This window comes from Aquarana catesbeiana, linkage group LG05 (genome assembly GCF_042186555.1).
Source record: "Aquarana catesbeiana isolate 2022-GZ linkage group LG05, ASM4218655v1, whole genome shotgun sequence".
Classification (NCBI taxonomy): Eukaryota; Metazoa; Chordata; class Amphibia; order Anura; family Ranidae; genus Aquarana; species Aquarana catesbeiana.
This window is the reverse complement of record NC_133328.1, coordinates 545,867,066-545,873,230: the sequence shown is the minus strand read 5'-3', so window position 1 is coordinate 545,873,230 and position 6,165 is coordinate 545,867,066.

Here is a 6,165-nt window from a genome sequence, read left to right as displayed (position 1 = left end):
TTTCCCACTCAAAGTATAGTTCCTTTTGCCTGTCTGCATGGGCATAACTGTAGTCATAGCAGCCAATGCAGCATATTCCTAGCAGGACAGGGAGAGAGCCTGACGGTATTATGATCTATATAAGTTACATCTGACAGAAAAATCCAATGAAAAAAATGTTTGCATATACTTAAATACTAATGTACCTTTTATGTGAAAAAAAAAAAAGGTATACCGCCCCTCCCTCCCCCCAGGCTAGTATACTAAAAATCAGACCTTGGATGCTTTATGGTTCCTCTGCCGAGTTGGGCTTTTACAATTATCTCTTTTGAAATTGTAGTCATATTGCCCAGCACAGTGGAAAATAAGGTAGTGTAAAGGGGGACTGTGCTGCATCTGAAATAAGATTTATGGAATGCTAGCTAAGAGGGTGGTGGGGGAACCCTTAAAACCCAACTCTAGGTTAAGGGTTAATTGCTTGTTTAGGTATAGGCCAAATTAGGGTCCATAGTCCTGCAGGGGGCGTGATGACACTGAGGGACAGTCCAATTCCAGAACATTGGGGAGCACCATCTGCTGGGGGAACAGATTTCCCCGAGTTGATCACTTTTTTTTTTTTTTTTTTGTTATAAGAGTACAACTGTACTTTTGCATAAAAAAAATGAAAAGATGAATGAAGTAACGCCGTACACCCTCCCCACTGCCCCCTTCTCTAGCAACCCTTTACTTACCTACAGGGATGCTAAGCTGTCACTACCTATGCAGCTGGTCCAGTAGTCTGGGGGTTCTGAAATCCTCTAACGATCACTTTCCATTCAAAGTTGGAAGATAAATTAGAACTAAAGGCAAAACTTTTTTTTTTTAAATTTTAGATAGAGTAAGGCTGGTCATACATGGCTCCAATCTCAGCCGGTTCAGCAGGAACTGGCCGAGATTGGAACCGTTAATGGGCAGGCTGAATGTACCAAGTTGAACGATCCATCAACTTGGGTACAACCAGCTTGCCGGAATCCTCTCAGCGGGGATGGCTTCTCCCGCCCCCTGCTAGGAGTAGACAATGGCTCGGTAGGAGGGATTCCCCGGTCAGCACTACCTGTGTTGATGGGGGAATCGTGCAAATTTCTTTCCTGCAACCCGTGGTTGGCCTGCCTTAGTGAAGCTTATTACATCCAACATTTTTTTTGTGTCATCTGTGTACCATGGTGGATATTTCACTACCCGAATACCTCTAAAGTGAGGAATATCCTGCTTCTTTCATGTAGTACACAGATTAGTCCTGTCAATTTAAAGGTATGGTAAAGTTACAAAGTTTTTCACCTTAATGCATTAAGGTGAAAAACCTTCTTTGCTGCAGCCCCCCCTTTTCTTTTCTTACCAGAGCCCATTTGTTCCAGGGCCGTGCATTAGCCCAGCGGCTGCTGGCTCTCATCTCATTGGGCAGATTGATAGCAGAAGGAGCCATTAGCCCCCACTGCTGTCGATCAAATCCACTGACATGGGGGCCGGGCCGAGTCCAGTCCCACTGTCTGTGTCAATGGACACAGCAGCAGGACTTGGGAGAGGGGGGCACCCAGTTAAAGGGGAGGAGCCAGGAGCGCCAGCGGGGCACCCAAGAAGAGGAGGATCGTGTCTGCTCTGTGCAAAACCCTTGCACAGAGCAGGTAAGTATAATATGTTTGTTTATTTTTATTTTAAGAAATCCTTTACAACCACTTTAAGAAGGTGCTCCTAGCAACAACTCGTTATATGTATAAAAGACACCTGTCTACAGAATCCCCCTTCTCAAGAAGACACGTGTACAATGAACATCTAAATGTTTCAGAGAAAGTGCTCTGGTCAGATGAGATCAGAATGGAGCTTTTTGGCATTAACTCGACTCTCTGTGTTTGGAGGAAGAAAAATGCTGATTATGACCCTAAGAACACCATCCCTACAGTCAAGCACAGAGGTGGAAACATTATGCTTTGGGGCTGTTTCTCTGCTAAAGGTACAGGCCGACTTTGCCGCATTGAGGAGCCAATAGATGTAATAATGTATTGTAAAATCTTGGATGAGAACCTTCTTCCCTCAGCCAGAACGCTGAAGATGGGTCATGGATGGGTCTTCCAGCATGACGATGACCAAAAACATACCGCCAAGGCAACAAAGGAGTGGCTCAAGAAGAAGCACATTAAGGTCATGGAGTGGCCTATCCAGTCTTCAGACCTTATAGAAGATTTATGGTGGGGGTTGAAACTTTGAGTTGCCAAACGACAGACAAGAAACCTTAAGGATTTAGAGAAGATCTGTAAAGAAGAGTGGACCAAAATCCCTCCTGAGATGTGTGCAAACCTGGTTACCAACTACAAAAAACATCTTACCTCTGTGCTTGCCAACAAGGGTTTCTCCACCAAGTACTAAGTCATGTTTTGCTTGTGGATCAAATGCTTATTTTACTCACTGAACTCCGTTTATAACATTTGTATCATGTATTTTTCAGGATTTTTTATTGATATTCTGTCTCTGTCATTTAAAATACTCCTATGATAAACATTATAGACACTTACTTAATTTCTATGTAAGTGGTCAAACGTACAAAATCTACAAGGGATCAAATAATTATTTTCCCAACTCTATCTAGATAAATTCCTGGTTAATCCTGCAGTTTTTAATATCCTCCCTCTTATTAATGTCAATGCAATAGCAGCCGATTCTGTGGCTGCTGAATTGCCACTCCACAATGTCTTTTCGGTGCCACTTTCCTCTGTTCTAGCTGCCCCACCTGATATTTCATGTCAGCTGGGGGGCGGCTCCTAAGTTAGTACTGCGGGACAGCAGTAGTAGTAGTTATGATTGATAGGGAATTTCTCTCCCTGGTTTACCGGTCTCATCGTCTCATTGTTTACACACACACAAAGCCTATGCTGTGTGTGAAACATGAGACCAGTAAACCAGAGAGAGAAGTCCTCTACAAAAATAGTGCATCACTGTGTCACCTGACTGCTATTCTATTAACGTGTATCGCAGTGACATTGCAGTTTGCTTCTGAGGTCTCCAGTTAGCTCCGCCCACTAATTGCACATTATGGTTTGGGGCTAGTGAAAAAAAAGTCACATGACTGCGGTGTACAAGGCATTACAAAGCTATTTAGAATGAATGTGTTGTTTTTTTTTTTAAAAACTGTGAGCCAGACAACCAGATTCAATACTATACCAGGTATATAGCAAAAATTGTGGAAGTGGGTTTAATATCACTTTAACCACTTCCATACCGGGCCTATTCTGGCACTCCCCTCCTACATGTAAAAATCATCATTTTTTTGCTAGAAAATTACTCAGAACCCCCAAACATTATATATTTTTTTAGCAGACACCCTAGGGAATAAAATGGCGGTCATTGCAACTTTTTATCTCTCGTAGTCGCGCAACAATTTTTCAAACGCGTTTTTTTTTTTTGGAAAAAAACATTTTCATGATTTAAAAAATAACAAAACAGTAAAGTTAGCCCAATTGTTTTGCATGTGAAAGAGGATGTTACGCCAAGTAAATAGATACTCAACATGTCACGCTTTAAAATTGCGCACACTCATGGAATGACGCCAAACTTCGGTACTTAAAAATCTCCATAGGCGACGCTTTAAATTTTTTTACAGGTTACATGTTTAGAGTTACAGAAGAAGTCTAGTTCTAGAATTGTTGCTTGCGCTCTAACGCATGCGGCGATACCTCACATGTGTCGTTTGAACGGTGTTTACATATGTGGGCGGGGCGTGCGTTCGATTCTGAGCGCAAGCTACCGTGGACAGGGGCGTTTTAAATAATTTTTTTAAATTTTACTTTGTTTTTTTATTTTTACACTTTCTTTTACATTTTTTTTTATCACTTTTATTCCTATTACAAGGAATGTAAACATCCCTTGTAACAGGAATCGTTTGTGACAGGTCCTCTTTATGGAGAGATGCGGGGTCGGTAAGACCCCACATCTCTCCTCCAGGCTGGATCGGGAGATCGGGAAAAAAAATCCATGATCTCATGCTTACCAGCCGCGATCGAGGCTTTGTTTACATCCACGGCCCAGACGTTACATCATAACAACGCGCCCAGGCCTTTGATAGTCATAGAGATAACTGTGACCATCTGGTCACCGGAAATCTCTATGGTCGTCATCCGGCGGCGGCCGATAATTTCTCCGGGTCCCCGATGGCACAGGAGAGCCCGGAGAAGCAAGCGTATTGGAGAATGGAGTGTAGAGTTCTCCTTTAAAAGCAAAAAAGGTTAAATGCCCTTTTAGGAGGAGCTAGTGGAGCAAGAGTCTTTTTACATCATTTTAACAAGGTGCATGTCACATGTTGGCAACGTAACATCCTAACATGACCTGTCTGCAAATCTCCTTAAAAAAATACATAAAGCTGAACCAGCATAAAAAAAAAAAATGGCAAGTTTAGAGGTGCGCCGTTCAACCCGTGCAATTGCATGTACGTCGCTTAATATTTACTAAGATTTTGGCTACGTAGTGAACACACTCATGTGAACGAGTGCAGGAGCCGTTTGCGCATGCACACTGCTTACATTGATCTCACGCAGTTCTAAATGTACTTGCAGGCACAGCAGGCTTTCTCTAAAAAAGTTACTTTCTAATTTTATTTTGGGCATATTTGTTACTTGGGTAGTTGTTACTAAACTTCCTCACATCACCCTATAATATTGGCACCTCCATCTTTTGTCAATATTGAATTGGAGATGCCGTGCGTCATGTCCATAGTGGCGCACAGTTTGCATTTTCCCCTGTGCCGAGATCGCTATAGTAAATGGGGGATTCAAGCTCTGTTACCTGCGCACCGTTTCATAAATATGAAAATGTGCGTTGTGCCTCGCCGTGTGCCTCTACTGATGGCACACAGGTTTCGTAAATCGCCCCCATTATGTGTGCTGCATGCAAGCATTTTACTGAATGAAATCGATTCATTCAGTTTTTGTTGTGATTAGCTGCGATTGGCCACAGCAATCACCGTGAGCAATCACAGGTAGCAACATGTCTGTACACAATGGATGGCTTGAAAGGAAGCCATCCATTGTTTATAACTGTTATGTGACCTGCTGTGATTGGTTACAGCGGTCACATGGTACAGGCAGCAGTACAGTGATTAGCCATCGACTGTATCACAGCCTGTGACAGATCGTACCGCTCCGTGGCCTGATCCGGGAGGACATCCACCCATATCGACAAGAGGCCAGATGCGGTGTCATTCCCCCATATGCAAGGCGGGAACTGGTTAAGCAGTGGAGGAAAAGCAGAGTGGTGTCCCCAGGTCTTGGAAGAGCCATTGTGGTCCTGATGATTTTCCTAGGGTGGTGTACTTGAGTTCACAGGGTAGAGCAAAAATGAATGTATTGAGTATAGGGGGAGATTGTTTGAATGCTAACCAGATTTCATAATTCAGTTGTATCTTTGTTTTTGTCAGTTCTGCTATCAAACAGATATTATCAATTTTATTTAACCAGTCAGCAATCAGAGTTTATTTAGCTATTTTCCAGTAAGTAGGGATGAGGCCTTTTGCAGTATTAAATCGATTGTCGGTATGTGCAGATGGAGAAGGCTGTTTTGTGGAAGACACACCCACAGGGTCAATGGCAAAAACATGTTACAGATCAGGTAAATAAGATCTATGATCCCTGACCAGTACGTCTGTTTTGGGGGACAATGCCACTAAATACAGTGCCTTGCAAAAGTATTCACCCTCACAACCTGGAATTAACATGGATTGTTTGAGGATTTACATCATTTAATTTACAGAACATGCCCACACCCTTGAAGATTTTTTCTTATTGTGAAGCAAACAACAAATAGGACAAAATAACAGAAAAAGTCAATGTGCATAACTATTCACCCCCTAAAGTCAATACTTTGTAGAGCCACCTTTTGCGGTGATCACAGCTCCAAGTCGCTTTGAATAAGTCTCTATGAGCTTGCCACATCTTACCACTGGTATTTTTGCCCATTCTTCCTTGCAAAATTGCTCCAGCTCCTTCAAGTTGGATGGTTTGCCCTTGTGAACAGCAATCTTTAAGTCTGACCACAGATTTTCTATTGGATTGAGGTCTGGGCTTTGACTAGGCCATTCCAACACATTTACAAGTGTTGCTTTAGCAGTGTGTTTGGGGTCATTGTCCTGCTTGAAGGTGAACCTATGTCCTAGCCTCAAATCAC